The following is a 7,210-nucleotide window of genomic DNA, read 5'->3' on the forward strand; positions in this document are numbered from 1 at the left end:
GTAGGGTCCAAACCTTATCAAATTTCAGAAACCAGAGACATGGTGAGCAATTGGGGGAGCACTTTCATAGCCACACAGGGAAGAGAGGTTTTTCAGTGTTCTATTCTTTTTTTTGTTTTTTGTTTTTGCCAGAGGCTCAACCCATTGCATTGCCTGCTGGAGAAGCTACTTTTAGAAGCCCAGGTTAAGGTACTGAACAAGTGAGGTACCCTCACAGGAAACCTAAATCGGGGTCGCACTGAAGAAGTCCTGTGGGAAATGAACCCGCTTTTTCAGGATGTGGACAATACAGACTTAAGCAGACATCCCCTAATCCACAACACTTTAATGTGATGAAAAAATTCCTTTCAAATTTTAGGAAATTTTGCACAAACAAAGCCAGACTCACTCCTTCAGAGGCTTGGAACATATAAAAGAGTCTGCTTGAGGATCTAGCTGGCTCAAATGGAAATAAACCAAAATCAGGAATAAGACTCTTTTTTGACTTGTCCAGAAAATGAAAATTCAGGTATCTCAAGCACAGGTCAGATATTTTACAAGCAATCTTCTTGTGAAGCTCCCAAAAGAGATTTTAAAGGTGCTCTCCCACCTTTACTTTGAGCTTCTCAGAGAATATTTAGTTCAATCCCTACATGAAAAGAAATCCCCTCAAAAACATTCTTGAGAAGTGGTCATTTAATTTCCTTTGGAATTCTGTGTTGACAGGACACTCAATACTTCTGGAAACATTCCATTCCCATTTAGGACAGTTCTAAGAGAAATTTTTTCCTTACTATGTAATCTAAACCTGTTTTTACAACTTCCTTTCATTGCATTTGGTTCTTTCATTAGGGAGCAAATGAAACCAACATGATTCCACTAACATATTCCCTTGGAATATTTGAAGATAATTATGACATCCTTCCTGTCTTCTCTCCGCCAAGCTAATCATCCTAAATTCTTTCAAATTATTCTCATGTGGCACAGATCACTCATTATCCTAGTTGACCTCCTCTGGATATTCTCCAGGTCAATGTCCTTCCTAAATTATGATTCTTAGCACAGTACTTGGCCCATAATAAGTGCCTAATAAATGTTTGATCTTTAGGACTAAATATACCCTATAAACATCAGTATTCCAGATCAGGGCAAAAAAATTAGGGTCATTGCTTCCCTCATTTTGAATTTTATGCCTCTTAATCAGTAGTATACTAAAAAAAAATTTTTTTAACATCCAGCCTCTGGAATTAAAAAAAAAAGTGCACAGGACACACTTTTAAGTTTAATCTATCTTATTAACATTTTCTCCATCACTTTCTTAAGTCTAGGCAATCAACAAAACAATAAAGTCCTGATTTGTAATATTTGCTCATTTCCAAGGTAAATTTGTTTTTTTGTTTTTTTTTCAGTCATGTCTGACTCTTCATAACCCATTTGGGTATTTCTTAGCAAAAATACTGGACCAATTTGCCATTTCCTTCTCCAGCTCATTTTACAGATGAGGAAACTGAAACAAACGGGTTTAAATAACTCACCCAGGCTAGTAAGTTATGTCATACCGTGGGCAAGTGACTTAATGCCTGTTTCCCTCAGCTTTCTCAACTAAAAAATGGAGGTAATAATAGCACTCACCTCTCAGAGTTGTGAGGATCAAATGAGATGTTTGTAAGTGCTTAGCACAGTGACTGGCACATAGTGGGTGCTTAATGTGTGTTTCCTTCTTTCCTTTCTCCTTCCTTTTCCTTTCTCCCCTTCCTTTCCTCCTTCCCTTTCTTCCCTCCCTCTCCTCCTTCTCTTCCTTCCCTCCCCTTTTCCTTCCATCTTCTCCTCTTTCCCTTCTTTTCCCTCCCTTCTCTCCTTCCCTCTTGTTTCCCCTCTCTCCTCCTTTCTTCCTTCTTTATCTTCTCCCCTCCTCCTTCCCCCTTTCCCCTTCCCTTATCCCCTTCTCTTTTCCTTTATTCTCTTCCCTACCTCCTTTCCTCCCCTCCCTCCTTCCCTTTTTCCTTTCCCTCTTTCCTTGTTTTCCTTCCCCTCCTTCCCCTTTTTCTTTCCCCTCCTTCCCTTCCTTTTTTCCTTCCCCTCCCTCTCTTCCCTTTTTCTTTCCTACCTCCCCTCCCCTCCTTTTTCCCTTCTTCCTCTTCTCTTTCCCTTTTCTTCCCTCCCTTTCCCTTCCTTGTTCACTTCCTCTCCTTCTTTTCCTTTCTTCTTTTTTCTCCCTCTTTTCCTTCCCTCTTGTTTCCCCCTCTCTTCTGCCCTCCTCTTTCCCCCTCCTTCTCCCTTCCTTTTTTCCTTCCCTCACTCCTTTCCTCCTCTCCTCTTTCCCTTTATTTCCTTCCTTCCCTCCTGTTTCCCTCTTTTTTTCCCTCTCTCTTTTCTTCTTCCATTTCCTCTCCTCCTTCCTTCTTTCTTTCTTCTCTTCCCTTCCTCCTCTTCTGTTTCCCTCTTTTTTCCTTGCTCCCCTTGTCTTTCCCCTCTCTCTCTTCCCTTTTTCCTTCCCCTTCCTCCTTTCTTCCCCTTCTTCCCCTCCTCTTTCTTTTTCTTCCCTCCCCTTCTTTCCCTTCTTTTTCCCCTTTTTCTCCCCTCGGTCCTTTCTTTTCCTCCCCCACTTCCTCCTTTCCCTTTCTTCTCCCCCGTCCCTTCCCCTCTCTTTTCCTCCCTTCCCTTCCTCCCACACTCCTTCTCTTCCTCGTGCAGCCTGCCATCTCCCTCCCGGCCTCTGGGTGGCGATAGTGCCACCGACCGGGGCTCTGGCCCCCCCACCATTTGTAATAAGGAAGGCCCGAGATCCCCCAATGCAACCCCCATGGTCAAAGGCCAGGCGTCAAGGCCCGTTGGTGGCGGTGGGAGCCCCCAGAGCCTCTCCCCGCTTCCTGCCCGGGCTTCCCCGTCCGCAAACCTTTCCTCCCCCGTGGGATAACTGATGGCGCTGGGAGGAGCGTTACCTAATCCGACCCCCGGCTTTAGCGGAGGCCCCAAGGGGGCAGACCTTTCCCGAGCTCAGCCACAAGGGGGCTGGTGTCAGGACTTCAGCCTCAGCGCTCTCACAGCTCCCCCAGGCCGGCCTAACAGACCCTCACTGACCGCCCGCCTCGGCCCCCGCGGTGCGCCGGGCCTTCCGGCCCCCGCGGTGCGCCGCGCCTTCCGGCCCCCGCGGTGCGCCGCGCCTTCCGCATTCAGAGCAAAGCCAAACCCACCGGGGCCTCCCGCAGGGAGCTTCCGTTCTACCTCCTCCCAGGTGCGGGGCCCCGGGAAATTTGAGGCCGGGGGCGCCCATCTTTGCTCAGGCGGGCGCCGTTTTTCCAACCCTCCACCCCCGGAGCTGAAGAACTGAAGCGGACTACCGAATATTTCCCTTTCTGTTGACTTAAGGCCCCAGGGGAGGTTTTTATCTGGATTTATTGGGCCTTTTACCAATCCGCCCATTTGGGGGGAGGGGAAGGGGCTGCAGCACCCCCACCATCTTGGAAACTCCTGGTAAAAGTTTTTGGTTCTGTCTTCACAGAGAAGTCTGAACTTCCCTTTTCTTTTATGGGCATTTACACTGCCTTAGTGCAAAATTTGGGTTAAGAGTTTGGTCCTATGGGAGAACCATGACGTTGAACTCCCAATCCCTATATTTATGCTCACCTGCATTTTTGATTTCCTTCACAAGCTAATTGTATATTTCAGAGTCTGATTCTTTTTACAGCAAAATAACGGTTTGGTTGTATTTTTGTATCTAATTTTGCTAATATATTTAAATTACCACCCCATCTGGGGAGGGAAGGAAAAAATTGGAACAAAGGTTTGGAATTTAAATTGTAAAATTACCCATGCAAATAACTTGTAAATAAAAAGCTATTAAAAAAAAAAAAAAAAGAGTTTGGTCCTAGGCTCTGTCATCTTCATCTTAAAATTTCCAAAAAATTCCCATTTAATTTTTATGTCCCCCTTCCATATTTTGAAACTCTGATGGGGAAAATCTTGCCGTGGAAAAGATATGTCTGGGATGGGGCAGGTGGATGGTGAGCCTGTCCTAGAGGTGATCCAAGGCAATTCCAATAGACTTGTGTTGGAAAGTTCCATCCACATCCAGAGTGAGAACTATGAGACTGAGTGTGGATCAAAGCATATTTTTTCATCTTTTTTATTGTTGTTTGTTGTTGGGTTTTTTCTTTCTCGTGGTTTTTTCCCCCTTTTGATCTGATTTTTCTTGTGCAGCATGACAAATATGGAAATATGTTTAGAAGAATTGCACATGTTTAACCTATATGGGATTGCTTGCTGTTTTAGGGGAGGGGAAGGGGAGAAGAGAGGGAGAAAAATCTGAAACACAAGGTTTTGCAAAGGTGAAATGTTGAAAACTAAAATTTAAAAAAGTATCTTTACATATAATTGGAAATATAAAATACTACCGAGGAAAAAATACTACTTGTGTGAGTAAGATCAAGTCACTCAGTCTCTTTAAGTCTCAATTTCTTTATCAGTAAAATGGGGATAATACATCTGTAAAACAGGGGGGGGCGGGGGGATTGGTTGAGATGAACTCGAAGTTCTCTTTTAGCTCTAAATCAGAATCTCATAAATCTATGGTTCCTACTTCTCAAGGTTGTTGTGAAAACCAAATGAGAAAATATGCAAAGTGTAATTAATCTTCAAGTGCTGTAGCAATGTCATACTATTAAATTTTTTTTCTTGTTTTTTTTAATAGCTTTTTATTTACAAATATATGCATAGGTAATTTTTCAGCATTGACAGTTGCAAATCCTTTTGTTCCAACTTTTTCCCTCCTTCCCCCCACCCTTTCCCCCAGATGGCAGGTTGACCAATACATGTTAAATATGTTAAAGTATAAGTTAAATACAATTAAATTTTTTTTAATGAAAACAAAAACAAAAACAACCAACCAACCACTCTGAGCAACATTTCTACTTCACCTGTTCTGATTCCCTTCAAGTTCCTTCTACAGGAAGCTTTTCTTCCTGTTAATGTTAATTTTCTTTCTTGATTATTTTCATTTTATTCTGTATATAGCTTGTTTGTATATAGTCATCTGCATCTTATCCCCTTCATTAAACTGGGGCTGTTTTTAGCCTTCCTTTGAATTCCTAGCATTTAGCATGGTGTCTGGGACATTTTTTTTTTAATAGCTTTTTATTTAGAAGTTATATGCATGGGTAATTTTATAGCATTGACAATTGCCAAACCTTTTGTTCTAATTTTTCCCCTCCTTCCCTTCCCCCCCTCCCCCAGGTGGCAGGTTGACTAATGCATATTAAATATGTTAAAGTATAAATTAAATACAAAATAAGTATACATGTGGGACATTTCTTTTAAGTCATTTTTCAGTTATGTCTGATTCTTTGTCATCCTATTTGGGCTTTTCTTGGCAAAGATATTGGAATGGTTTGCCATTTCCTTCTCCAGCTTATTTTACAGATGAGGAAACTGAGGCAGACTGGTTAAGTGACTTGCCCAGAGTCACACAACTAGTAAGTGTCTGAGGCCAGATTTGAACTCAGAAACTTTCCGACTTCAGGCTAAATACTCTACTTGTACATAGTGGTCACTCATTGTTTATTGACCCAGCACAGTAATGCTTAGATAAGGACTCACCTGACAGTCATGTCACGTCTAGATGTGTACTTGATAGAACCAATGTTTTTAGGAATGGACTGATCTCCACTCCCTTGTATCTCTGCTGAAGAATGGGAAGTTGGTGTGTTTGAGGCCAATCCTTCGGCTAGGGACTGAGTATCCCTGTGAGTCCAAGAGCTCAAGATTGTCACAAGAAAACTGATATTTCTACAGCACTTGAAGATTTAAACACTTTGCATATTTTCTTATTTGATTTTCACAACAACCTTGAGAAGTAGGAACCATGGATTTATGGGATTCTGATTTAGAGAGAGTTCTTCTAAACTAATCCCCTCATTTTACAGATGTATCAATCCCTATTTTACTGTTAAATAAATTGAGGCCTAAAGAAACAGAGATTTGACCAAATGGGGAAAAGCACTTCAAGGAAATCCCCAAATGGTGTTGGATGTGACTGAAAATGACTGAATAAAAAGTATTTCTTTTTCCTCAATATTTTATTTTTCCATTTACATGTAAAGATACTTTTTTAATTGAAGTTTTTTTTATTTTCAAAACATATACAATAATAATTTCCAACACTGACCCTTGAAAAACCTTGTGTTCAAATTTTTCACTCCTTCCCCCCATCCCCTCCTCTAGATGGCATATAATGTTAAACATGATAAAAATATATGTATTTATATTTAGGCATACATGTTTATACAATTATCTTGCTGCACAGGAAAAAAATCAGATCAAAAAGGAAAAAATGAGAAGGAAAATGAAATTTAAGTAAACCACAATAAAAAGAGAGTAATAGAATGAGAAAGTCTGGTGGGTCAGAGTGAAGCTAAGACAGGAATGAAATTATCCACTCTCAGTTCCCAAGTCCTCTCTCTGGGTGTAGATGACTCTTCCTCACAAGATCATTGGAACTGGCCTGAATCATCTCATTGTTGAAAAGAGCCATGTCCATCAGAACTGATCACTGTATAATCTTGTTGTTGCCATGTACAATGATCTCCTGGTTCTGCTCATTTCACTTAACAAAAGATACTTTTTAACATTCATTTTTGTAAGATTTTATGTTCCGAATTTTTTCTCCCTATCTTCCCTCTTCCTTCCCCTAGACAGTTAACAATCCAAATGTATACATGTACAATCATTTTAAACATATTTCCATATTCTTCAGATTGTGAAAGGAAAATCAGATATCAAGGGAAAAAACCATGAGATAGAAAAAGCAAACAAACAAACAAGCAAGGTAAAAATAGTATTCAGTCTCCATAGTTCCCGCTCTGAATGAATTTTCCATCCCAAATCTATTGGAATTATCTTGGATCACCACATTGCTGAAAAGAGCCAAGTCTCTCTCATAGCTGATTATCACATAATCTTGCAGGCAGTATTTAGCCCCAGGTCTCGCCAATGCCATTTCTTCCTTTTCAAATTAGTTTTCTTCCATTATCAAACTTTTTTCCCCCTCTTACTTCCTCTCTCTTTGGCTACTAGTTGGTAGCATTATGTGGTCTGTTTGCCTCAATTCCTCATCTGTAAAATGAGCTGGAGAAGGAAATGGGGCAAAGCACTTCAAAGAAATTCCCGATGGTGTTGGATGCGACTGAAAATGACTGAATAAAAACAACCACCTGCCTTTTCATGGAAAAATAAA

The sequence above is a fragment of the Sarcophilus harrisii genome, chromosome 4 (assembly GCF_902635505.1).
Source record: "Sarcophilus harrisii chromosome 4, mSarHar1.11, whole genome shotgun sequence".
Lineage (NCBI taxonomy): Eukaryota > Metazoa > Chordata > Mammalia > Dasyuromorphia > Dasyuridae > Sarcophilus > Sarcophilus harrisii.